This window comes from Nyctereutes procyonoides, unplaced genomic scaffold, assembly GCF_905146905.1.
Source record: "Nyctereutes procyonoides isolate TBG_1078 unplaced genomic scaffold, NYPRO_anot_genome, whole genome shotgun sequence".
Taxonomy (NCBI): domain Eukaryota; kingdom Metazoa; phylum Chordata; class Mammalia; order Carnivora; family Canidae; genus Nyctereutes; species Nyctereutes procyonoides.
This window is the reverse complement of record NW_026575142.1, coordinates 28,596,029-28,623,588: the sequence shown is the minus strand read 5'-3', so window position 1 is coordinate 28,623,588 and position 27,560 is coordinate 28,596,029. Positions and strand designations below refer to the sequence as shown.

The following is a 27,560-nucleotide window of genomic DNA, read 5'->3' as shown; positions in this document are numbered from 1 at the left end:
AAAGGACTGAGTAAGCGACTTCATCAGCAATTGGCTGACAAGAACCCACCGTTGCGATCCACCGCGATTTGGGTTCAAACTAATTCGGGTGCCTTCCCTTTGGAAAGGCCTTATTTTGCAAATAAGGTTTTGCAAAACTCCCAGAGGCTGTGGGCGGAAAGGTCTTGGAGAAATGGGGTCCGTTTGAACCCCATCCGCGCCCTCCCTGGGTGCACCTGGGCTTGCCTAGACACTTGCGGTTCCCGGTGAGCTGGGCATGCTCAGTGGGCAGGGGCGGCTTTAGGGGCGCATCTGCGAGGCCGGCCCCCACCTGGGTGAGGCTGGGCCGCGGGGCCGGCGCGGGCCTCCCACCTCCGGGCGCTGGGGCCGGGCCTCCCGGCGGCTCCCCCCCCCCCCGCCAGGTCGCGGGCCGCGCAGGTCCCCGGGGCCCCCGTGGGCTCGCGGCGTTTCTAGGCCCAGGGAGGCCCCCGGGGAAGCCACGTGCGGGGGCGGGCGACGCGACCTCAGGTGAGCAGGCCCGCCCGCGTGCAGGAGGCCGAGCGGCTCCGCTCTCCCGGGCGGGGGGCGGGGGGAGGGGGAGGGGAGGGCCGCGGGGGGAGGGGCGGAGAGCGGCGAGGGGGAGGGGAGAGGGGCCGCGGGGGGAGGGGGCGGCGGCGGGGAGGAGGGAGGATGGGGAGGCCTCGGGGGGCAAGAGGCCGGCCGGGGGGAGGGGAGGGTCGGGTAGGGAGGCCGCGGGGCGGCGGGGGGAGGGGCGGGGGAGGGGCGAGGAGGGCGGGGCGAGCCGACCCATCCGCCGCGGTCCCGGGCGCGGGCTGTCCGGCCTGGGCTGCGGGCGGGGGGGGCGGCGGGGACCCCGGGGCCGCCGGGCGCTGGCGACGCCGCAGGCCGGGCCCCGCCCCCACTTCCGCGTCCCGCGGGCCGGGCGGGGTCCGGGCGGTGTCCGGGCGGGGCGGGGCGGGGGCGGCGGGGGCGGGGCGGGGGCGGCGGGGGCGGGCGGAGCGGCCGGGCGGGAGGGACTGCGGCGCGCGGGCCGCGGGCCGGGGGAGCGGAGACTCCGCCCCGCCGGAGGGACGGAGCGCGCCGCGGAGCCCTAGCGCGGGAGGAGCGAGCCGAGGTGTGTGCTTCCTGGGGCCCGGCCGGGGTCGCGGCTGGCGCCCCTGGTGCCCCGGGGCGGGGTGGCGGCGGGCGGCCGCGGAGGAGGCTCGGCCCGGGCTCCAGCCCCTGCAGCCGGGGGGGGGCGGGGGGGCGGGGGGGCGCAGCTGATTGAAAGTTTGCGGCAAAGTCTGGGCTCGTGCCTGCGGCTGGTCCGCGGGGCGCCGGCGCTCCCTTCCGGGGCGAGGAGGGCCCCCCGAGGAGCACCTTCGCGGCTGCAGTGGGACGGCCCCGGGGGACCGAGGTGTTCGCGGGGGAACCCGGGGCGCCCCCCGCCCCCCCGCGCGCCCTCCCGCCGCCCGGCTGCGGAGCCCGGGGCGCTGCCTTGGGGACGCCGCCCTGGGGCCGCTGACGGCGCGCGGGCCCGAGGTGTGGCCTCCCCGGGACTCAGGAACTCGTCCCTGAGCAGGTGGGGGAAGGGGCGCGCTCGCCGTCCGTGGCTTTCAGCGAAACTTCCAGCCCTGCCGGCGGCCTGCGCTTATCCCCGGGCTGCTCGGGGCCAGGCTCGGCTCGGGGAGCTTTGGGATGCGGACGTGGAAAGCCCCGTGATCCTCGGGAGACCGCGTCAGGTTACAGCACTCCCGTCGTTGGTAAAGTCCGACTTTTCAAGTAAAGCAGCATTATCTTCGCAAAAGATAAGAGATGGAGTTTCAGGTTCGACCGACCAGAGAGGTGGAGCTGTCCATTCGGACACAGTCACTTCGTAGAGAGATTCTGAGCTGCGTGAAAGCTCTACTTTTTCTCTCGCTCTGATTTTCTTTTTCTTTTAGGGAAAGAGCGAGAGGACATGGGAGGGGCAGACGGAGAGGGAAAGAGAATCTTTAGCAGCCTCCAGGCCCGGCCGCGAGCCAGACTCGGGGCTCACAGTCACAACCCTGAGGTGACCTGAGCCAGACGCGGAGCCCACTGAGCCACCCGGGTGCCCCCCTCGCTCTAATTTATTAAAAGATGTGTTGGGGGCTCGGTAATTGACCAGAGGCCTACAGTTACCAATCAATTGTCATGGGTTTTACCCCTCCCCCTTTAGTTCTAATCTAATCTCATAAAAGTTATTTAAAAAGATTTGACTCTCAATGTAAGTAAACCACACTGGCAAACTATTATGACTCTGAAATGGTTCTGTTGGGTTGTTTTCTGTCTTTCAGCCCTCGAATGTAAATTCCATGAGAAGGGTTGGTCTGCTTCACCCGTATTTCTATTTCTTTCTTTTTTTAAAATTTATTTATTTATTTATGATAGAGAGAGAGAGAGAGAGAGGCAGAGACACAGGCAGAGGGAGAAGCAGGCTCCATGCACCGGGAGCCCGACGTGGGATTCGATCCCGGGTCTCCAGGATCGCGCCCTGGGCCAAAGGCAGGCGCCAAACCGCTGCGCCACCCAGGGATCCCCGTATTTCTGTTTCTAATGCTAGGAGTGGTGACAAGCTTGTAGTAAGTGCTCAATAAACATTTTCTCAGTGAATGACTGAACTGTGGGACAAACTCCAGCTGAGTGTAGTCAGGGGAAGAGAATAAGATAACACTTTGGCCTTAGGTAGCCTCTTCAAACTCACTGAGCCTCAGTTGTCTCATTAGCAAAATACAGGTAATGATGTATGATACAGCACATGTAAAATTGCTAGTGATATACCTGCTAGGTAGTAGACTTCGAAATACTAACTTCCTTCCTTGTCTGTTTTTCTTTTTATATTCAAAATGGAAAGATTTGGACAAAGAATAGATGATTTAGCTCCTGCAGGTTGTGCATGAATTATCCAGGCATGATCTCCTTTATTTTGGTGCATGTGATTGAGGGGGAAGGTGGTTAGTGACAAGCCCTTATTACAGATGGAAACCATTTCCAGATAAGTATCCAATTTCTCCTTTTTTTTTTTTTAAGATTTATTTATTTATTTGAGAGAGAGTGTGCACACGTGCATGCATGCAGGAGTAGGAGGGGCATTGGGTCCGAGAATCCCAAGCAGACCATGCTGAGTGCAGAGCACTATGTGGGGCTCCATCTCATGACCCTGAGATCATGACCTGATCCAAAACCAAGAGTCAGATGCTTAACCAACTATGCCACCCAGGCACCCCTTTCCTTTTTATTTTTTAATTATTTAAAAACATTTTTTTAAAAGATTTTATTTATTCATCAGATCGAGCTCCACATTGGGTTCCACACTCAGTCGGGAGTCTGCTTGAGATTGTCTCTCTCCCTCTGCCACTCCTTGTACTCTCTCTCCTTCTCTCAAATAAATAAACAAATCTTTAAAAAAACAAAAGAAAACACATTCAACCGTGAACAATATCGGTTTGAATTCTGAGGGTCCATTTATATGTAGGGTTCTTTCCTTTCCTTTCCTTTCCTTTCCTTTCCTTTCCTTTCCTTTCCTTTCCTTTCCTTTCCTTTCCTTTCCTTTCCTTTCCTTTCCTTTCCTTTCCTTTCCTTTCTTTTCTTTTCTTTTCTTTTCTTTTCTTTCTTATTTTATTTCTTTGAGAGGGTGTGAGCCAGAGAGAGATCACAGGCATGAGGAGTGGTACAGGCAGAGGGAAAGCAGGCTCCCCATGGAGGAGGGAGCCTGATGTGTGGGGCTCTATCCTAGGACCTTGGGATCACGACCTGAGCCTAAGGCAGGCACTTAACCTACTGGACCACCCAGGTCCAAACTCTCCTGTGGAGTGTTTTCAATAAATAGAGTTCAGCATTGTAAATGTATTTTCCCTCCCTTATGATTTTCTTTTTATTTTAATTTTTAAAATTTATTTATTTGACAGAGAGAGCTCAAGCACAAGCAGGGGGAGCGGCAGGGAGAGGGAGAAGCAGACTGCCCGCTGAGCAGAGCCTGATGGCCTTTGGATCCCAGGACTCTGGGATCCTGACCTCACCTGAATGCAGCTGCTTAACTGACTGAGCCACCCAGGCGCCCCTTATGATTTTCTTAATAACATTTTCTATTCTTTACCTTACTTTATTATAATATAGTATATTATATATAGAACATGTGATATATGTGTTAATCAGCTCTTTATGTTATCAGTAAAGCCTCTGGTCAACAGTAGGCTATTAGTAATTAAGTTTTTGGGGAATCAAAAATTATATGTGGATTTTCAGCTCTGCAGGGGTTCAGCACTCCAGCCCCTGCGTTGTTCAAAGGTCAAGTGTATATTTAACACTTGGCTTCTTGAATGAAGTTTTCTGTAGGCTTGTGTAGCATTATATAGTAGCAAGTGCTAGAAAAAGAGAAAAGTATGGTTGTCTTGCTTTTGAGAGAGTTGGAAGTTTATCTAACAAGGTAAAACAATTAGGGACCAGCATAAGATCTTGCATAATCATATAGCCATTGGTAGAATATTGGCTTTAACTGTGTGGATATGCCGGGGAGATGTTAATTTGGGCTCGAGTGGTTGAGACAGTTTGTGGTGAAAAAACACAAAGCTATAGTTTCTGGAGGATCACAGCAAGAGGAGGTCATCATTGTGTCAAAAATGTTTGCTATTTTGTATTTCAGTGCATTAAAAAGCCAGCACAATCCTTACTTTCAAAAATGAACTTTCTGTGGAAATGTATTAAAAACTTAAGTAAAATTCTGTATATGCACTAAATATTACTTTTCACTGTATCTCTGAAGTTCTAAAGCTCAGGATTGGAGTTAGAGATTGTAATGCTCCATTTTTGACACTTTTAACACACTTCTATAAAAATGTATCTATCACATGGCCTGTTACTTTATCCAGTTGTGTGTAGTGGGATATATTTTTCATCTGATGTTTCTGGGGAAAATTACTAGTAATTATGTGTGGGACCCTCATACCTGGCTAATTTTAGGATTGCTATTTTTGGAGATAGGGAAGGAGTGAGTGGAACTATCTGAGAAGATTATTGATGTGTTTCTAGATGCTCATCCAAATACTTAGATGATTCCATCAGGACTTAACACCTTAAGATAAGAAACCATAAGGGGTTGTGTTGCAGAAGACAAAGCTGCTAATGAAGGGCATGTTCTACATTTCCTTGTTGACGTGATGGGGGAGAGAAATGGGGAGGGAGAGATGATCAGATCCAACTTCAATGAGAAAGACTAGGGCTAGGTGGCTGCAAGCCAAGACATCTAGCAACTTCAGAGAAGATCTCTTCCTGTAGTATCTGACCAGGGATTGATCTCAGGAAGTTTTAAGGAAAAGGAAATGTAGGGGCTGATGGTTTGCATGCCTGAGGATGTTTAGGTACTGAGTGTGGTCAGAGTTTGTCCAGAACTCTAATTTTGTGTTCTGACATGATTGTGACCATGGTTTTTTTTTTTTTTTTCCCCTTGTTTTCCAGGATTTTCAAATTTTGTTGGAGGTTTTTATAGGATCTTTGTGTTAAACATTTCTTCCTGGGTTGTATCTGTGCTCTTCTTTTCCATTTTTTAGTTGACATTTTTATGTTCTCTCAAAATCAGATTTCTGATTTATGCAGCAGATAAGACACGGTTTCTGATTTTAATTAGGTCAAGCTGTGGTTTTTGTTGGTTCACTAAAATTAGTGAGAAAAAACTAATAGAAAATATTTCCCTCCTAACTAAAAATTTATTGTGACGTATGTATTAACAAAATTTTAAAACATTACTTGGGAATATTAAAAATTTTTTTTCTGGCAAAATTGCTACTGATTTACTTAATTTTTTAATAGTGAGATCTGGGCACCTGGTGGCTCAGTCAGTAAGCATCCAGCTTTGGTTTTGGCTCAGGTCTTGATCTGGTGATCTTTGGATCGAGCCCCACCTGAGGCAGGCTCTGTGCTCAGTGGGGAGTCTGCTTCTCTCTCTGCCCCTCCCCTGCTCATGCTCTTCCCTTTCACTCTCTCTAAAATAAATAATTCTTTAAAAAATTTTTAAAAATAGTGAGATTTGTTAACGTGTGGATGCTTTGTAAGTAATGACTTTAATTTAGATTTTTCAAACTTCCTATTCTTTAAATAGTGATGTGTCCTCTGTGGGAGCTCATATTTGATTACCCACTTACATCCCACTATAAAAAAGTTTTATAGAGGGGAAAGCATACCCCACAAACCAAAACAAAGAGGTTGTTTTCTGAAAATGAGTTTTCTAGATTTGCTACTATCAAATGAGATGGCCTCCCAGAATGACTTGGTGACTTATGCTTAGAAAGCATTATTACTTACCTTGAAGCCACCAGTGGTCACTTAAGTCAGATGGTTATATGCAACAGAAACAAGTGTATTTGGAGAGTGATGAAAATAATAAGCTTGGCATGTTAGGTTCTCAGAAGCCATTTTCCTTTGTTTAAACTGGATAAAGAAAGGGTGTTTGTTTCATTGTGGTAGTGTCAAAACCACTTCGATCATACCACTTTCTGCTCTACTCTTCTGTGGGCTACTCTGACCTATTGGATCAAGTTCCAAATATTTGTCTTTGAATTCATAGACCTCTCTAGTCGTGCTCCAGTAACAAGGTTGCATCCTGACCTTCCCTGTGATCCAGCCACACTGGACTACTTGGGATTCCCTACTTCTGTCTTACTCTTACTGCTGCCTCTCTACCAATATTCTTCCTTCTACTTTACCTTTTTGAAATCCTATGAATCCCTGGATGTCCTGACCACTGGCTACCGGTTGCGTGCTGCTTTCCCAAACTGCTTCAGTTAGAAGTGTTTTGTACATTTCCTAAATCCTTCAACTACTCTTTTTATGCCACTCTAAAGTCTCTCATTTCCAGCCCTATAAGCTAATTATTTGAAAACACGTATCATTTCCTTTTCTGCAGATCATGCAGGGAAGGGCTGGATCTTACGCAACTTTATAGATTTCACATGCCTAGGCCAAATGCCTTGTGTGTGGGGAACACGTAATAAATAGTTTTGAATAAATGATTGCCTTATGTAATTCCTTTATCCTTTGGTTACTCAGGAAGCATGTGACAGAAACGGGTTAGTTATGATTAGACAGATAACATAGGCAGGTGCATTGCAGGTAATCGGATGAACTGGGTACGTTAAGTTTTCTCTTTTCCAGGCCTCCCCTTTTTCTTTACAGGTTTGGCACTTTCGAAAGCCCAAAATACTGTATTTAGGAGGAGGAAAGGAAAGCACTGCAGGTGACGCAAAGTTACGAAAGCAATCCCCAAAGAAAAGGAGGGGAGGAACGTGCAAAGGAGGAGGTTATTTATATTTAGTAGCCACTGAGGGCTCCCCTCTTTTCATCAATTTCTCTCTTCTCTCCCACCTGCCCACCTAATCCAGTCTCTCAGAATAGAATCTGGAAAATTAATTTATAAAGAGATGATTGATAACATTAACCTGTCACCTTATCAGAAGTGTCTGGATTCTGAAGGGACCAAACCTTGACTGTCATTTATGTAAAGCTAAGAGAAGGAGCCTCTGGGGAGGACCGTGTCCCTGAGCATCCCCGCAGTCACTGTACAGCCACTTGAGCGGGGCTTTGGTCAGTGTCTGCACCTTTCAGTGTCTGCCTCTGTGAAAGGAGGTAGTATCTGTATGAATTTTAATTCTGCATGAATTTTAAGCCCATAAAAGCATGGAATATTTTAGTACTCTTGTCCTGCCTAAAGTTAGGCCAGTCTTGTTCATTGGATTCTGTTTACTCCTCGATTCTGGGCCTACCTTTGCCTCTTCCCCAGATTTGGAATCTCCTTACTCCCAGTGTCTACAGACGTAGCTTTCATATGCGGAGGATGCTGCATTCTCTGCCGCGCCCTCCTGGCTTATGCTCAAAGGATCTGTTATAACAAGTGTATTTTCATTTCCTTCTCTCTTCGTGTTTGCTAGTATTAACCCTTTTCCCTCATCCTAGCACATCATTAAGTACCTGGGATATTTATTTTAAAAAATATAGATTCACAGTTGTAAATAGGAAAGAGCTTAGAGATCTAACCCAACTCTGTCTTTTTTATTATGAATAACAATAATGACAAGGATCATTTATTGAGCAATCACCATTTCCTAGGCACTGTGCTAAGCACTTGGCTTGCATTATTTCATATAGCAACAGTGAACTGTTATATCAGCGGGGAAACACAGTTCCAGAGAACTTAAGTGACTCACTCAAAGCCGCATAGTCATTTCCTGGTATGACTGAAACTCTCTTGAAAACTGTAAAGAAAGAATAGAATCAAAGGATAATCCTTCCAGGATTTCTGTAATGTATTTCCTGCTTTTTGCTGCTTTGGATCCCACTGCTTGACTCATTGAACTTTGCCTTTTAACACTTCCACTTCCTAATGTTTTACCCTGTGGTTTCAGCAGTTTTCACCAGCGATGCTGCACTTGGTCAGACATCGAGTGCATGGCACAGCATGGCTGCCTAAAATGGTATTCTTTTTTTTTTTAATCTAACTTCTAGGAACCCATGACATTGTTAAAATCTTTAGTGTTAATGGGTGTGGGAACAACCTGCGACCTGGTGCTAATCTGCTTTTCCCCCTCTTGCACCTGGGTTTGTGAATGCTACTGGGAAAATGAACACAATCATGCATATTGGAGGTCCATACGATTCAATGTCCTCCAGTATCAGCCAGGAGGCAGTTCTTTTACCTGTATTTAGACAGCACCTTTTCCCATTTTCTGCCATAGTTTTACCAACCTTTAGCATTATCTCTGAGCCTTTTACCTGACTTGTGCATTTTTTCGTGGTGGAGTGCCATGGCATTTCAATACTTTATTAGAAATTATATAATGTTCAAGAATAAATGTGATTTAAACACATAGAAAATATGCAAAGTTATTTGGCTTCTTATTCATTCATTTGGTTATATTTGCCAGATATTCTTAAGCATTAAATATTTCCAGATTCGAAACCAAGTCCTGTTATTTTTCAGTATTTCAAGCCATTTTCCTATGTGTATTTCTGTCTGAGGATAAAATGCATTTTATAGTTCCAACTGAGCTGATGAGATTTACATTTTAAAATTTATTTATTATATTTAAATTCAGTTACTTAACATATAGTTTTAGTATTGGTTTCAGGAGTAGAATTTAGTGATCCATCACTTACATACAACACCCAGTGCCCATCACAACAAGTGCCCACCTTAATACCTATCACCCATCTAGTGCATCCCCCGACCACCTCCCTCCATCAACCCACAGTCTGTTCTCTATAGTTAAGAGTGTCTTATGGTTTGCCTCCTTCTCTGTTTTTATCTTATTTTATTTTTCCTTCCCTTCACCTATGTTCATCTGTTTTGTTTCTTAAATTCCACATGAGTGAAACCATATGATACACGTCTTTCTCTGACTGATTTATTTCACTTAGCATAATACACTCTAGTTCTATCCATGTCATTGCAAATGGCAAGATTCATTCTTTTTGATGGTTGAGTAATAGTCTGTTGTAGATATACACCACATCTTCTTTATCCACTCATCAATTGTTGGATATTTGTGCTCTTCCCATAATTTGGCTATTGTTGATAATGCTGCTATAGACATCAGGGTGCACGTGCCTCTTCCAATCAGCACTTTTGTATCCTTTGGATAAATACCTACTGGTGCAATTGCTGGGTCATAGAGTAATTCTATGTTTAACTTTTTGAGGACCCTCCATGCTGTTTTCCAGAGTGGCTGCACCAGTTTACATTCCCGCCGGCAACACAAAAGGGTTTCCCTTTCTCCATATCCTCACTAACATCTTTGTTTCCTGAGTTGTTAATTTTAGCCATTCTGACAGGTGTGAGATGGTATCTCACCTTGGTTTGGATTTGTATTTCCCTGATGATGAGTGAGGTTGAGCATCTTTTCATGTGTCTGTTGGCCATCTGGATGTCTTCTTTGGAAAAGTGTCTATTCATGTCATCTGCCCATTTTTTAACTGGATTGTTTGTTTTTTTTTTTTCTGTTGACTTCGATAAATTCTTTATAGAATTTTGATACTAACCTTTTATCTGATACTAACCTTTTATGATACTAAACTTTTATGTCATTTGTGTATATCTTCTCCCATTCGGTTGGTTGCCTTTAGTTTTGTTGACTGTTTCCTTTGCTGTGCAGAAGCTTTTTGTCTTGATGAGGTCCTGAGAGTTCATTTTTGCTTTTATTTCTCTTGCCTCCAGAGACTTGTGCATTTCTTTATCAGATGATTGTTAGTGGTTTGGGTAAACTAAACTGTTGGAAGGATCTGAGAGTACATAAAAGTACATACATGACAGATGTTTATTTCTTGATCATATCATAGTGTTGATTGGTGAATAACTTTGCTCCATGTGAGGATTTAGACACCCTGGAACCTTTCATTGACTCTGCCATTCCTTAGGGCTTTGTTTTAAACTTTATACAGTTAGTGGAAGGAGATAGAGAAGAAGTATCTCCATTTTTTAAACACTTAGTCTTGCAATGAATGTATCACTTCCTTGCACATACCATTGGCCAGAAATCAGATGCATAGTCATACTTATCAGCCAAGGGAGATTGGAAAATGTAGTGTAGCTGGGAGCAGAAGAGATTGTGAGGTTTTTGGTGAAGCTAGCTGTTCCCTTCACAGTGCTTTACATCCTATATACTGAGAAAACAGAGATCAGAGATAATCATGTCAACTTGTAATATTTTGGTCTTCATTATTAACTACCAAGTTAGACGTAGAGTTATTCAAAGTTGGGGCTTTCACCAATACTCAGATCTCCCATTCCTGTAGCTTCCTTTCTCTATGAAATTTCTCTATTTTTGGGATGCTGGGGTGGCATAGAGATTGAGCATCTGCCTTTGCCTCAGGGCATGATCCCAGAGTCCTCAGATGGAGTCCTGGTTGGGCTCCCTGCTGGAAGTCTGCTTCTTCCTCTGCCTGTGTCCCTGCCCCTCTTTCTGTGTCTCTCATGAATAAATAAATAAGATCTTTTAAAAAAAAAAGGATTTTCTCCATTTTCATCTGTATTTTAAATATTTAGAAGAATGCTCAAGATTCTCCCATCACAAAACAAACAAGACCAAAACTATTCCCTTACCCTGTATTCCCCTCTAGCTACATGCTCACTTTCTTCTCTTTCAAGCTGTGTTTCTCCAAAATATATTGTGTATATCGCTTTTCTATTTCCTCACCTTCCATTCACTCCACAGCTGTTGGAAATTGGGCTTCTCCCTTAGAAGAATCTGTTATTGTATGATTATTGGTGTCCCCTTGACTGGCAAATCAATGGGACCTTGTTACTTGAAATGTCTGTGATTCTGCTCATTCCCTCCTTTGTGAAGTTTAACTTTTACTAGGCTAGTATGACACCTTGTTTCTCCTTTGGAAAAATAGGTTCTTCACCTTAATATTGGAATTCTTGGGCCTGTCCATGGTCTTCTCACTGTAGAAGCTCTCTGCACTACCAAGGTTATTCATATCCCTGATTTTGGGAATTCCCAAACCACCATCTCCAACCAGACCTCTTCCCTGAGTTCAGACTCAGTAGACATTTCTACTTGGATGTCCCACGGTCAGGACAGGACTCATCATCTCTCTCCACCCTCATGCTAATGCTGTTTCTCCTCTCATTGAATTGGCACCATCATCCTTTCTCCCCATCTATATCATCCATTCATTTGTTTAATTTATCACTCACCTAATATATGTCAGGCATTTTTTTCTATATAAGTTAAGATTACAGTGGTGTATAAAACTGGTACAGTCTTTGGTTTGTAGAGTTTCATTTGGGGAGGGAGAGAAAGGAAGAAAATAATAATGATTAAATAAAGAAGAGAGATATCAGATGATGAGAACTATGTGGTTGTTTTGAATTTGGGTGGCTTGGGAAGGAGGAGCTGACATTTGAGCTGGTTCCTGAGTGACCAGAAAGAAAGAGTTAGCTGTCCAAAGATAAGGAGCAGAGCATTCCAGGCTAAGAAGATAGCTGATGCCAAAATTCTGACTGTATTCTTGATGAATTTGTTGGGCAGAAGAAGGTAAATAAACCTGAAACCTAATGGGCGAGAGTGAGAGGTGTCTGTATTAGTTATGTGTATCTACTGTTAAAATTATAGCAAACTCATTAGCTTAAAACAACAGAACTTTGGGCTGCCTGGCTGACTCAGTCATTTAGGCCTCAGGCTCTTTGTTTTGCCCCAGGTCGTGATCTCTTGGGATGTGGGATCAAGCCCCTCATTGGGCTCCTTACTCGTCAGGAAATCTGTTTGACAGTCTTTCCCTCTGTCCCTCCCTTCACATGCATGCTGTCTCTCCGCGCCCACTCTCTCAAATAAGTAAATACAATCTTTAAATCTTTAAAAATACCCCCAAAATCCAGAAATTTATTCTTAGTTCAGGAGGCTAGAAGTCCAAAATCAGAATCACTGGTCTGAAATCAGGGTGTTGGCAAGTTATGCTCCCTTCTGAGATTCTAGGGGGGGATATGTTCCTTTTGAACAGCTGCAGGTGACTCTAGGCATTCAGTGGCTTGTGGCTGCATCCCTGTGATCTCTGCCTCTGTGGTCACGTTGCCTTCTCTTCTACATGTGTCAAATCTCCCTTTGCGTCTGTCTTATGAAGGTATATGTGACTGCATTTGAAAGGTACCCTAATAATTCAGGATAATTTCTCTATCTCAAGATCTATTTTTTTTTTTGGAAGAGGGAGGGGCTAAGGGAGAGGAAGAGCGAGAATCTTAAGCAGGCTCCACACCCAGTGCAGAGCCTGACTCTGGGCTCGATCTCACCACCCAAAAATCATGACCTAACCCAAAATCAAGAGTCAGTCATTTAACTGCCTAAGCCACCAGGACACCCTATCTCAAGATACTTTGTTTTTTTTTTGGGGGGGGGGGGATTTGTTTTATTTAAAAAGTAACATTATTTTAGAGAAATTGGAAAATAATTAAAAATTGCAAAAGAAAATGCATAAATCTCTGCCATCCTACAATTCAGAAATAAATGCTAACTAATACCATGTTACAGTATTTTTTTATCCACATACACACACATTGGGATTACGGTTTGTATATAAGTTTGTAGCCTGCTTAAGAATTTGTTATGAAAAATTTCAAGCAAAAAAAAAATTTCAAGCATATTTTGAAGCGGATAGAGATAAAAACAGTAAAATGAGTTTCCACATATGCATCACCTTGATTTAATATCAGAATTTTGCTACTTTTGCTTTATCTCTCTCTCTCTTTTTCCTTTTTCTTTGCCTTAGGACCATAAGACAAATACCAAAGGTCCTGTTATTTTTTACCCTCATTGAGTTCATTATGCATCCTAAGTATATGGATATTTTCTTACTACTCACAATGCCATTATTATACCTAATGAAATTCACAGTGATCCTCCAATATCTAAAACTAGTTCAAATAGAGGTTTCCCTCATTAGTCTACTTTTTTGCATATAACACTTTGGAGAAATAGTTAATTGATAAAATAATAGTTTTAACTGTACAGTGTTCGAGATCTTTCATTTGATCACATTTGCAAAGTCTATTTTTGTTGTGGTTGTTATGTAAGAGAATACAGGATCCGGGGGCTGGGATGTGGATAACTTTTGGGCACCACTATTCAACCTACCACAGTATCTAAGAGAGTCTTTGAAAGGTAAGCAAGGGTCAGGTCTCCTAGGGCTTTATAAATCCTTTTATTTAGATATTATTCTATGGCAATGTGAGGCATTAGAGGGTTGTTTACTAAAATTAAAATGAAACAGTGTGGTTTTGCTCTAAAGCAGTGTCTGTCAACTTTTTTTTTCATTATGTTACTACAAGAAGAAAAATCAAATTGAAATTAATTAATTATAATTTTAAATCAATTCCTCCCTAACAAGAGGGTATTCCATAATGTTAAGGAATAAGATTTTGTTGAGTAGAGTTGAGCTTTGAAGGAAATCACTGTTATGTATGAGATTTTTTTCAGCCCCAAGACCCAGTTTTGTCGCCTTTTGGGTGCTCCTCTTAAGAATTGCAGTTGTATGGTCTTTTTGGGGTTCCTGCACCGAGTTTCAGTGTGTGTGCAGGGGTTCCTTACACACATCAGCCAATTCTGTTACTATCTACTTGGAGGTAGCATCAGATTCCGTTGGGTTAAGGACTACGTCATATAAGACTGACCCCCACGCCTCCCTTCAGATAGCATTTGTAAATCCCAGGCTGTTTTGCTAACTCTGCTTCTGACCAACAGGCTAAAGATTGGAGTTTCTGACCTCCTTCTTAGGTGTGGCTAATTTGCTAGAGTAGCTCACAGAACTCAGGTCATATGAATGATCAAATACATATTTCTTCGAAATCATTATATTGCATATGGACAAGCGTTGTGTTAGAGATGAAAGAACTGAATGGATTTAGGATATGTTTTTGAGATAGAGTTAGTTGACTGAACTTGCTGATAGATAATTATCTGGAGATAGGAAACAAGAATCTAGATAAAGGCTTACGGTTTTTTTTACTTGCACAACTGGGCCATAACCTGGGAAGGGAAGAGTTGGGAGAGAAGCAAGCTTGCTGGAAGATATAAAATGCTCTGTTTTGGCTGTGTTATGTTTGAGATACTTATTAGACATTCCTTTGGAGATGTAAGTTACATAATTGGATAAATAGGGTTTGGAGATTCTGGGAGGGGTTTTGGCTGAAGATACAGAGTTAGGAGTTATTTGCATATAGGTTCTTTCTGATACTGGATGGAATAACCTATTAGGAATGTATATGAAGAAAAGGGTGCCGTTGGAGCACTGTGTTAGTCAGAAGAGAAGAAGGAGTTGCCGGTGGGGTAGGAGGGAATCAGGAGAGTGTGGTATCCCTGAAGACAGGAGTTCAAAATGTTTTTAAAAGAGTTGTTTCTACTGTGTCAGTTAATAGAAATTGCATTTGGTAAAACTAGGCCATTTGTGTTTTTGACAATTTGACATACAGTTTCAGTAGTGCGAGGCTGTGACAAACTTACTGAATGGAGTTGTAAGCAGAGACAACATTTACAGATGACTCTTTCACAAATTTTTGTTGTGAAGAGATGCAGAGAGATGGAAAAGTTCTTGGAAGGAGATACTGGCTAGGGAAGGGTTTGTTAGGACCAGAGAGTAATAGAATGAGTTTAAGTAGAGAGGAGATGATAGAATGATTAAGTAGAGAGGAAAAGCTGATGAAGACAGCAGAGAATGATGGATAATTGTCAGAGTACAATTCCTGAAGAGCCAGGAAGGAAGGAGATCCAGGGCTCAAATGAAGAGGTTAGTCCTTATTAGGAACAGGGACATTTAGAAAGGACTGTAGAAAGAATGTGAATACCCAGACACAAACTCCTTGGGGTCCAAATTAAACCAAAGACCATGACAACGGAACGGAAATTTAGGGACAAAACAGGGACATTTAGGAAGGACAGAAAGAATGTGTAGAGAGGCTGATATGTGGTGGTTTGGGTGGTGGGAAGTTCTTATTAATGGCTTCTCCTTTCCTAATGAAGTGTGATGATGTTGGGGTGGAGAGAGGTAAAACAGAATTTGGAAAAGGAGAGACTTGAAATAGCTATTTTGAAACATCCTGGGGAAATATAATAGGATTGCCTATCAGTGTAGGTTGCCCATTAGAGATTTGCAGCCATGAATTTAAATTGAGGCTAGTTGGGGTTGTGTTTTTTTCCCGGGCAGTTTCTTCAGCTGTTAGGTGAGGTATGGAGCAGGAAGATAGTTGGGCTTAACCAACTTGAGTATTTGCCAGGTAAGAATCTGGAAGAGAGGAATGGGTGCTTGCAAGGGAGAGGTTCCAGTGAAGGACCTTGACCCTAAGCTGGGCAGGAAGAGACATGAGGTTGTAACTAATAGTGGAAAAAATTGAAGGGTCAATGGACTGGAAAGCCAGATGATGCCAGGAAGATTTTAGAATGGAAATAACCAGAGTAGATGAACTGGAGAAAGAGAAGGTAGTGTTTATGCTGTGGGATGCTTGAAGCTGACATCTCCAAGCTGGTGCAGGTACTCGTGATGCTGGTATCAGAGGTTCTGGCAGTGGGGGTGGTGGCCGAGGTGGAATCGGAGAGATCGCCACACCTGTGGTGATGTAGGAACTGGGGCCTCCGTGTAGATGTAGAAGAAAGCAAGAATGAGAACATTTATGTTTGGAAAGGAAATGGTCAGGTGCTTAGGTCATCAGTGAATGAGGGAAGCTGCAGTAGGTGGGGGAGCCACAGCAAGAAGGGATGATGGGTGGAAAGGTCTAAAGACATGAACTTCAGAGTAGGTAAGATTTGAAACAGGTTAGGGAAGTTGGAAGGTGAACTGGACAGACATTGACTTCATCTCCAGGCTGGGGGACTTTTGTGATTGGATCAGAGCTGTTACTCAGAGTCTACGACTCACATAGAATGGGCATAATATTTGCAAGCCTTGGTCTGCAGCAACCTCCTGGGAAGACTTTTGGGGAGATAGATTCTAACTCTTTCATCGCTTAATCATTGGAAGGTCCCAGGAAAGGGGCCAGTTATTACCCAGGTCAGAGGTGTTTTGATATTTTAGCGATGGGCACAAGCCGTCCCTGTTCACACTGGCAGGACATCAGACTAAGTGTGGAGTATTAACAGTGTCCCCTTGACGAGGTGCTAGGAAGACGGTGTTCATTGGCTTCAGCCTTCACAGTTCAGGTTAAATCTTGCCTTCTCTGTGTTTTTAGAACATTCAGAGAATGGGACATCGTGGAGTTTGCTGAGGGTAGTTTGAGTTCTAGAGGACAGATGGGAAGGAAGGAGGGCTGAGAAGGTGAGAAACGGGGCAGATTGGGCTTCGGGTGGTGAGCAGGGTGGAGAGGATTGTGGAGCATGCTGGGATTGGTCCCAGGGGTGTCTTGGGCGAGGCTGGGTGCCGACTGTGTGTTGCGGGTGAGCAAAGGCCTCGGAGTATCTGTAGGGCATCTCCTGATGGCTCAGTGGCCAATTGGAGCACAAAGGCCTCCTTGGGAGTTGCTCACAAGCGGCCAGAAGCATCAGGTGCTCGGAGGGTGTCTCCAAGCCCAGATGGTGGTGTAGTCCCTGGGGAAGTGCTTTCCGTTACGTGGTAGGAGCTAAGGGGTGCTGCTCCCGGCGGCAGTCAGCTCAGCAATCTTTCCTCCAAAACATATGTAGGCTCTGCGCTTTCCGCTCCGTTGTCACGGTCTTTGGTTTAATTTGGACCCCAAGGAGTTTGTGTCTGGGTATTCACATCCGTCTCCTGATTTCCCTGCTCCCAGACTTCTGTCCTTTTTAGTGTGTCCAAACACTGCTTCAGGGACCCTGGAATGGAGAGTGGTCTTTGATATTCAAATGTGATTCCGTCTAATCCTACTAGGAATGTTGTCAAGGATTAATGTAACCTGTATAAATCGACAGGCACAGTCTTTATAACGGAGGCGGCAGCCAAGAACTCCGCTCCAGAGCCTTCCTTGGCAATCTGTTGCCTCCTGGACAAAAGCCAAAAATCCTTTGAGCTCCAGAGATGCCCCCCTGCTTGCCGTGTGGTCTGCTCACCTCCTCACCTGATTCCCGCACGCTGGCCTGGGCTCCAGCCGTACCGCACCCCCTTATTCTTGAGAATACAGTAGTCACTCATACCGCCGTGTCTTCGCTCGTGTTTACCTTGGACCTCGTGAACCTTCAGCACTTGAGTTAATTATTGCTTCCTCTACAAACCTGCCCTGATGATGTTCCCTACCATGGGTGATTACTCCCTAGCCCCTTGTCCAAACTTTATTTGTATCACTTTTATTGTTTTAGAATCTCCTCTAAGCTATGAGTTCCTTAACGGCAGAAGCTATAAATTATTCATCTTTCTTTACTCACAGTTTAATATAGGAGGTGCCCAATGAATGTTGGTTGAATAAGTGAAAATTCAATACATATTTGAGTTTACATATTGCCTTTCTGTTGTGAGATCCACATTATAGTTTCTGTATCCTCATTTTCTTTACTTAAGCAGTGGAGGCAAATTTTCTGAGGAAGCTGATGAATGCAGAAGAAAATTGGTGACCGTGTAGTTAGTTAGGATGGGAGGCAGATGTAATCCTGTGTTCTTTATCTTTTATGGAGTGAATTTGATTTATTTAAGTTATCCGGTGATTTTGCTCACTACGGTCATTGTCTTACACTGAGTTGTAATTATTATTATTTTTTTGGTTACACACAAAGGAATACAAACATCAGACAAATGCCATTTTGTGGTAGTGTTGCAGCATGATTGGTCAGGCGGTTTCTGGTGCCTGCTTGCACCGGGGCGACTGGTCTGTGGAGCCTTTTGAAACCTTGGTTAAAATGCCCAGTTCTTTTTAGGTCTCTTCAAACCTTGCTTTCCTTCATCGTACGCAAACTGATTAATTATACGTAACAAAGAACTGAGAGAATGTAAAGCAGATGTGAACAGTAAGAGGCTAGTGACAGAAGGGTGGGAAGGGCACATGTGATGTGTGAAACAAGGTGGTAGGGGTGTCACTCCTTAGTGTAGATGGGTAGGAAGAGTGGCCAGGGAGGGCAGAGGGGCATAGGACGGTGGTGGAGGAGTCTGGGGGTGGGGGTGGAATGGTGGGGAGGCTGTGGGCATGGGTAAATGTAGTTTAGGGGATGCAGTCGACTGTTGGGCACGGCTGACATGCATTGAATGAATGACCAAAAAAGACTGACCCTTGTTCCCAGGTTATTGCTGTGAGATTAACCAAAGTCTTAGTACAGATTTTTACATCCTGAGAGCCAGGCATCATCCGAGAAGGGATACATTCTTGAGAAATATCTTTATTCTTTGAAAAAATATTGACTCAGAGTTAATTGTTTTAATAGCATTTTGTTTTATATTAGTATTTTCTCTAAGGTAGATGGTGTTCTGGGTTTGTGATAGGGCCAGAAAGCAATTTCTCACTCTCTCTGAACTAAAAATAAATATGAAGCATTCTGAATAGAGGAAAAAACAAACCACTGTGGTGGGTTAAAGTTGTCCCAGTGACTTGGGTTGACTCAGGCCACAAACCTTTGATCAAGCCTCTTTATGGGGAATGTTTTCAATGCATCAACTGAACCACTAGAGATAACTGTAAGAACACTGGACTCCACGTGATTGGAGCCTGATTGAAAGTGAAAGAGCCTTTGCTTCCCTGTGGCCTCTGCAGCAGGTAACCCTTGGCCTGGAATTAGATCCGCGTTAGGTGTTAGGCTTTATAGCATTTTATTTTTGAGAGAACACTCCACAGATATCAGTATACCTTCTATTCGAGGGCACATTTATTTTGGGAAGAGATGCTAGAGAGTTGCCAGAAGAGGCCTGTCTACAGTGTTTTCAGGGAAGCAACAGGATTCATTTCCCTAATGTGTGAGTCTTAAGTGTGCTTGCTTGGTCAGAGTCAAGTGTTGCTTAGGCTACAGCAGGGTTATGACCCCATGTGGTGGGCTGTTTCTGTCCTCTTCTCTAACCTGTCACCCCAATTTGGCCCTGCACATGTGGAAGCCCCTTGTAGGTGCTCAGTAATATTATGTATTAGCAAGTGAGGGTTGTTGATCATACATGTATTTTTACATCTTACATATATTTCTCATACTGTATTTTTATATTTATTTATATTATCTCAAATTCTCAATCTAACTTAGATGAGATTTTTATGGATGAGAAGGCTGAGGCTCACCATCAGACACACAGCTAGTAAGTGGTATAGTTGAAATTCAGATCAATGCTGTCTCTGATGGCCCTGATTCCAACTGCCTTCTTCTTTTTTTTTTTTTTTTTTAAGATTTTATTTATTTATTCATGAGAGAGAGAGAATGAGAGGCAGAGACCCAGGCAGAGGAGAAGCAGGCTCCATGCAGGGAGCCCGATGTGGGACTCAATCCCGGGTCTCCAGGATCACGCCCTGGGCTGAAGGCGGCGCTAAACCGCTGAGCCACCCAGGGATCCCGCCAACTGCCTTCTGCAGAGAATATTCTCCTGACCAGTCAGTGATAGCATTTGAATATGCCGGGGACAGCACCCTGTTGCTAGAAGGAAGGACACAGAGCATTAGCAGTGTTCCTACATGTGGCCACTGAATTGTGACAGAGTAGGGGCAGGTGGGGAAGGTTGGCCCCTGTCGGTCCCCTCTCTGTGTCTGTGGCCTTCCTTTAGGGCTTGGCACAGTGGAGCCCCCACCGGTGTGCTGTTGGCTGAAGACAGTCCGCTCTGATGGAGCTGAACCCTAGGGCACACCAAGTTCCAACACGTTGGATCAGCTTTGCGTCATTGGTTTGATTAGTTGTTGGGATTTCTGGTTGTGTTAAACTTTAAATCCCTGAGAGGATGTAATGTGAAATAACTAAAAATTCAAGCCTAGTTTTGGTGTAGTTTAACTCAGGCTTAAATAGTTATGGTGTCAGATGTTCAAGGCAGATTCATTCTAGTTAGAGTGGAGACTTCTTCAGAGTAGGGTAGATAATCCAGTGACATTTTCCAGTTTTTGCTTCAAGATTCCAAATAAATTGTAAAGGTGAAGTATCCTTTTTCTTTCTTTTGTGGGTCTTTTACTCTAGTTCATTAAAAATGAGGAAAGGGGGATCCCTGGGTGGCGCAGCGGTTTGGCGCTTGCCTTTGGCCCAGGGCGCGATCCTGGAGACCCGGGATCGAGTCCCACGTCAGGCTCCCGGTGCATGGAACCTGCTTCTCCCTCTGCCTATGTCTCTGCCTCTCTCTCTCTCTCACTGTGTGACTATCATAAATAAATAAAAATTAAAAAAATGAGGAAAGGTGTGTTAACAGGAAAATCACTCAAGTAATGGTCAGATGATACGGGATTTAGTCAAATGTCAGCTGCCTGCCTGGTGCTCTTTCAAGTTTCTTCCTCTCTCCCTCCCTTTCTTCCTTTAACTTTTCTCTCTCTCATATACATACACACAGTTTTATTTCTCAGCAGAAGAATAATATATGCACATCTTAGAGATTTTAAAAATGATGCGCATAAGGAAGAAAATAAAAATGATGTGTAACCCTCCCATTCAGAGATGAAAATTTAAACATTTTTGGGCATATCCTTCTAGTCTTTGTACATGTGTGTATGTGTGTGTGTATGCGTATGCATACTCATATACTTTGTTTTCACACATATGCTTTATTTTTAATTTTTTAATTTCAATTTTGTATTTAAATTTTCATTAGTTGACATGTATAGTAAAATGGTTTCAGGTGTAGAATGTAGTGATCCATCTCTTACATACAACACCCAGTGCCCATCACAACAAGTGCCCACCTTAATACCTATCACCCATCTAGTGCATCCCCCGACCACCTCCCTCCATCAACCCACAGTCTGTTCTCTATAGTTAAGAGTGTCTTATGGTTTGCCTCCTTCTCTGTTTTTATCTTATTTTATTTTTCCTTCCCTTCACCTATGTTCATCTGTTTTGTTTCTTAAATTCCACATGAGTGAAACCATATGATACACGTCTTTCTCTGACTGATTTATTTCACTTAGCATAATACACTCTAGTTCTATCCATGTCATTGCAAATGGCAAGATTCATTCTTTTTGATGGTTGAGTAATAGTCTGTTGTAGATATACACCACATCTTCTTTATCCACTCATCAATTGTTGGATATTTGTGCTCTTCCCATAATTTGGCTATTGTTGATAATGCTGCTATAGACATCAGGGTGCACGTGCCTCTTCCAATCAGCACTTTTGTATCCTTTGGATAAATACCTACTGGTGCAATTGCTGGGTCATAGAGTAATTCTATGTTTAACTTTTTGAGGACCCTCCATGCTGTTTTCCAGAGTGGCTGCACCAGTTTACATTCCCGCCGGCAACACAAAAGGGTTTCCCTTTCTCCATATCCTCACTAACATCTTTGTTTCCTGAGTTGTTAATTTTAGCCATTCTGACAGGTGTGAGATGGTATCTCACCGTGGTTTGGATTTGTATTTCCCTGATGATGAGTGAGGTTGAGCATCTTTTCATGTGTCTGTTGGCCATCTGGATGTCTTCTTTGGAAAAGTGTCTATTTATGTCATCTGCCCATTTTTTAACTGGATTGTTTGTTTTTTTTTTTTGTGTGTTGACTTCGATAAATTCTTTATAGAATTTTGATACTAACCTTTTATCAGATACTAACATTTTATGATACTAAACTTTTATGTCATTTGTGTATATCTTCTTCCATTTGGTTGGTTGCCTTTATTATTTTTTTTCCTTTTAAAAGATTTTATTTATTCATGAGAGACACAAAGAGAGAAGCAGAGACACAGGCAGAGGGAGAAGCAGGGCTCCATGCAGGGAGCCCGATGTAGGACTTGATCCCAGAACTCCAGGATCACGCCCTGAGCCGAAGGCAGGCGCTCAACCACTGAGTCACCCAGGGGTCCCGGTTTGTTACCTTTAAATTTGGTTGACTGTTTCCTTTGCTGTGCAGAAGCTTTTTATCTTGATGAGGTCCTGAGAGTTCATTTTTGCTTTTGTTTCCCTTGTTTCCAGAGACATATCTAGTAAGAAGTTGCTATGGCTGAGTCAAAGGGGAGACTGCCTATGTTCTCCTTTAGGATTTTGATGGTTTCCTGTCTCACATTTAGGTCTTTTATCCATTTTGAGTCTATTTTGGTGTATGATGTAAGAAAGTAGTCCAGTTTCAGTCTCCTTCATGTTGTTGTCCTGTTTTCCCATTTGTTGAAGAAGCTGTCTTTTTTCCATTGGATATTCTTTCTTGCTTTTCTGAAGATTGACCATATAATTGTACATCCATTTCTGGGTTTTCTATTCTGTTTTATTGATCTATGTGTCTTTTGGTGCCAGTATCATACTGTCTTGCACTGTCTTGATTACTGTAGCTTTGTAATATAGTTTAAAGTCCAAAATTGTGATGCCTCCAGCTGTTCTTTTTCTTTTCTTCTTCTTCTTTTTTCTTTTTAGATTTTATTTATTTTGAGAAAGAGAGCAAGTGGGTGAGGGGCAGAGGGAGAGAGAGAATCTCAAGCAGACTCCATGAGTAGCACAGAGCCTGATGTGGGGCTTGATCCCATGACCCCAAGATCATGATCTGAGCGGAAATCACAAGCCTGACATTTAACTGACTAAGCCACCCAGGCACTCCTTGCTTTTCTTTTAAAAGATTGCTTAGGCTATTCGGAGTTTTTTGTGGTTCCATACAAATTTTAGGATTGTTGGTTCTAGCTCTGTGAAAAATGCTGGTGGAATTTTTATAGGGATTGCATTAAATGTGTAGATTGCTTCGGGTAGTATGGATATTTTAATATTTGTTCTTTCAGTCCATGAGCATGGAATATTTTTCCATGTCTTTGTGTCCTCTTCAGTTTCTCTCATAGGTGTTCTATAATTTTCAGAGTACAGATCTTTTGCCTCTTTGGTTAGACTTTTTTCTGGGTATCTTAAGGCTTTTGGTGCAGTTGTAAATGGGAGCAATTCCTTGATTTCTCTTTCTGCTGTTTCATTTTTGGTGTATGGAAATGCCACAGATTTCTGTACATTGGTTTTATATTCTGTGACTTTGCTGAATTTGTGTATCAGTTACAGCAACTTTTTGGTGGAGTCCTTCGGTTTTTTTACAGAGAATATCATGTCATCTGAGAATAGTGAAAGTTTGACCTCTTCCTTGCCAATTTGGATGCCTTTTATTTCTTTTTGTTGTCTGTGGAGGCTGGGACTTCTAGCACCATGTTAAATAGCAGTGGTGAGAGTGGACATCCCTGTCGTGTTCCTGACCTTAGTGGAAACGCTCTCAGGTTTTCCCTGTTGAGGACGATTAGGTGTCCAACATATACTTTAAAACAGAAATACAGACATACAGATTCTGTTTTACCTGCTTTTTTCTCTTCATAATTCATTCTTACTTGCCTGTAACCCGCTGTCCTTGCAGGGTATAATTAACCCAGAAACAATTAACTTCTAAGCAATAAATTCTAAAATGTTTAACTTACTTGAGCTGTCCCCTTATTTCTAGAACTCCCTTCGCTTTAGTATACTTACCACCAGCATAAACATGCTGCCCTTTCAAGTCGGGGCGGGGGGCGGGCGGGGCCGGGGGGAGGTCTTGGTGGCAGCCCCGAGCCGCATGGGGCCCGGGCTGGATCGAGCAGCGCCGGGGTCGGCCGGGCGGGGGCCGAGGCCTGGGGTGTGGCGGCCGCGGGGACAGTGCGGCCTGCAGCTCGCCGCCCCCCTCCGAGGAGCTGTGTCCGGGTCGCTTGCCTCCTGACTGCAGGTCAGCCCGCGGCCCGCAGGTCGGATTAACTGTGGGTGTCGCCGAACCCCCTGCCCAGCGTGTGCAGAGGACAGGCCCGCAGGGGGGTCAGCAGGGGCCCGCAGGGGCCCGCAGGGGCCGCACGTCCTGGCCTGGAACTGAAATGCGTGGCCCTGGGGGCTACGACACTTGGGCACTTGGCTCTGGCTCCTCGGTCTCCGCAGGGGCAATGTTGTGAGACACAATGTGCAAGGCCCGGCATCCTCGAGATTCAAACCCATAAATATAAAGAACTGTAAATTAATCGTTCGCCGTCTCTCTTGTCTATTAAATCTCTGCTCAGAGGGTCGGCTTCACACGGCCCTTCAGCGTCCTGCCTGCGCCGTGGCAAATGTTCTGGGTGCCTCCGCTTGTTGAGATGTGACCCAGGGTTCTTTTCTCACATGGGTCCAAAATCAGTTCAAGGTATCCTGAGTTGTGGGGCGGGGGGGGGGGGGGTAGCCACCTGCAAAACACCCTAGCCCCAGGGGCGATAGAAATATAAATAGGATGTGTGGTGCTGGCATTTGAGAGGCTTTCTCAGTTGGCGCCCTCGGTCCTTGTTACCAGCTTGTTAGACTGAGTGGAATGGAACAGTCAAGTGCCTGAGTTCAGCAGATATTTATGCTCAGGATTATCCTTGAAATATTTGTTTTCCTATTACGGAATACTGTTTTTGATTGTGGTTTACATTTTTTACTATTTTCTCATGTGATTTGTTAACTCTTCTCTCTCTCTCTCTCTCTCTCTCTCTCTCTCTCTCTCTCTCTCCATTTTCTCCTTTTTTTTTTTTTTTTTTTTTACTTTCATCTATTCATTATGAACATGGCTACTGTGTCCTTAAGAAATGACTGCTGTAGAGGCACCTGGCTGGCTCAGTGGGTTAAGCCTCAGACTCAGGATCTCAGCTCAGGTCATGACCTCACGGTGGTGAGATGGACCCCCCTGCTGGGCTCTGCGTTTGGTGGAGAATCGGCTTGAGAGGCTCTCCCCCTGCCCCTCTCATCCACACACACATTCCCTCTGTCTTTCTCAAATAAATCTATATTTTATTTTTTTAAAAGATTTTATTTACTTATTTATTTTTTAGAGAGAGAGAGAGAGAGAGGGAGCAGATGCTAGCGGGAGGAAGGGCAGAGAGAGAGAATCTCAAGCAGACTCCCAGCGGAGCACGGAGCTGGTCTTGGGGCTCAGTCTAATGACCCTGGGATCCTGACTGAGCCAAGATCAAGAGTCAGAAGCTTAGCAGGCTGAGCCACCCACATGCCCTAAATAAATCTTTAAAAAAACAAGAAGAAGAAGAAATGACTGCTTTTGTTCTTATTACTTTTAAAAGGCATCCTCTGCAGGGTAGCTAGAGTTGATCTTCCACCTTCCCTGTGAATTCCATTGTATCGTTGCACCAGTTACGACCCTCCGTTGATTTTTCTATGTCTGTCTTGTCAGCATAAACTTCTTGCTAGGAGGAAGTCATATGTGGCTCAGCACATATGGCCCTCTGACCTCATCTGGAACCCACTATCCACATCATTCACTATGCTGCAGCCACAGTGGCCTTTCGGTTTCCAGCAGAGGTCCAGCTTTCACATGCTAAGTGTCTTTGCATGCCTTCGAAGGCCCTTCTCCTGGCTCTCTGGGTGGCTGGCTCTTCCTCCTTAATTTCGTTTTTTGCCAAATCACCTCCTTGAGCATTCTATTTAGAGTTGATTCCTCGTACTGCAGTCACTTTCTCACCTAATATGCCATCTTCTCTTTTCTTTACTTTTTTTTTCTTTCTTTTCCTTTCCTTTCCTTTTTTTTTTATTTTTTATTTTTAGGTTTTACTTAAATATTTACTCAGAGAAAGAGAGCACAGGCATGCACATGAGCAGGGGATAGAAGCAGAGGGAAAGGAAGAAGCAGATACCCCACTGAGCAGGGAGCCCGACACACGGGGCTTGCTCCCAAGACCTTGAGATCATGACCTGAGCCAAAGGCCGATGCCTAACTGACTGAGCCACCCAGGTGCCCCTTTGTCTTATTTTCTGCATGGCACTTGTCACTTTCAAAATACTCAATTTTCTTACATTTGTTGATTTGTTGTTTCTCTCAATCCATCAGAGTAGAGAAATCGCCAGCCCTGAGAGCAGTGCAGGGGATCCAGCAGGTGTTCTTTGAGTCCATTCCTGTTGACTGCATGCTGCAGTAGTGAATGCCCCTCCTTTCATCTTCCTTACTTGGGCGCATCTTTTAGCAATACTTTCCTGAATAGTTATTGAACTCTTGCTTTTTTTTTTTTTAGAGAGTACAATTTTTATCTATCACTCACCGACAATAAGTGTGCTGTTCATAAGCCAGTTTCTAACAAGGATTTATTTATTTATTTATTTAGCAGTGGCAGATTCTTTTTGCCCCATTTATCTATAAACTTTTCTTGAAATCCAAGAGAGTACAGAGAAATGTTCTAATTGTTTCCAGAGCAGCCTTGCCACAATTTTTTTCAAGATAATGTGGATTTGTTCAGATGATGCAGAATTGAAATAAAAATTTTATTTTCCTAAACTTGGACTACGTGTTTGTGTCTGATTGGAGATTCTTAATTTTCATAATAGACCAGTGCAGTTTGTGTGAGTGCGTACTGTGTGCACCAAACTTGAGGAATGATCTGGTGTGCCTCAGTGACTAGCACATGGGAAAGAAGGGGGAGGAAGGCCCTGGAGTAAGATAAAGCCAGGGTGTTGGACGTCTAAATGCTCACATACTAATAAGTTGTTCCTTTTCCTTTCACAGAGTGTGTTATTGGCATTTTAAGCATAGTTGTAACTTGGCCCCCCTTTTTTTGACCATAGTGGTAAGAAGTTAGAAGTGAGCTGAAGAGCTCAAAGATCTAGAGGGAAAATTAGCGGTAGTTTGAGAGTTTGGAACAAACAGAAAAACTTGTATTAAGACAAGAGGAAGAATTCAAATGGGAAGAGCCTGTGGCTTCTGGCCACTTAGTAAAGAGGGTGATGGTATTGTGCCTTTTACTGTTCCTGCGGCCAACATCCTAATACCATAGTCTAATGTACTTAGGGGTGGCTCTAAGTCATCAGTAATTGAATTCATGGGTAATATATTCTTTAAGAAGACAAAGTGTGACTTGCATTTTTGAAATATTCTAATTTGAAATAATTTCAACTTTTTTTTCAAACTGAACTCTATTCAAAGTTCTTAGAAGGCAGGGATTTTCATGTTTGTTCTCAGTTATATGTTCAGTAACGGGCAAATGTTAGGTGATTAGTTAGTAATTACTAAATGAAAGAATGAATACAAGCCTTAATTATCCAACGGTGCTAAATAAATAGGAC

General features: G+C 43.8%; 1 protein-coding gene across 4 annotated transcripts in view; it reads left to right on the top strand.

The window, feature by feature from the left end:
• The first annotated feature begins 401 nt into the window (after positions 1-401).
• The window catches only part of GPD2 (glycerol-3-phosphate dehydrogenase 2), a 140,655-nt gene continuing 113,496 nt past the window's right edge, over positions 402-27,560 (top strand). For 2 of the 4 annotated variants that reach the window (XM_055308240.1, XM_055308237.1), the window contains exon 1: positions 1,041-1,114. The gene's annotated coding sequence lies outside the window, so the exon portion shown is untranslated. Of the gene's footprint in view, positions 508-1,040; positions 1,115-1,643; positions 1,743-27,560 lie in introns of those variants that run through there. The other 2 variants (XM_055308239.1, XM_055308238.1) reach the window with 2 other exon arrangements.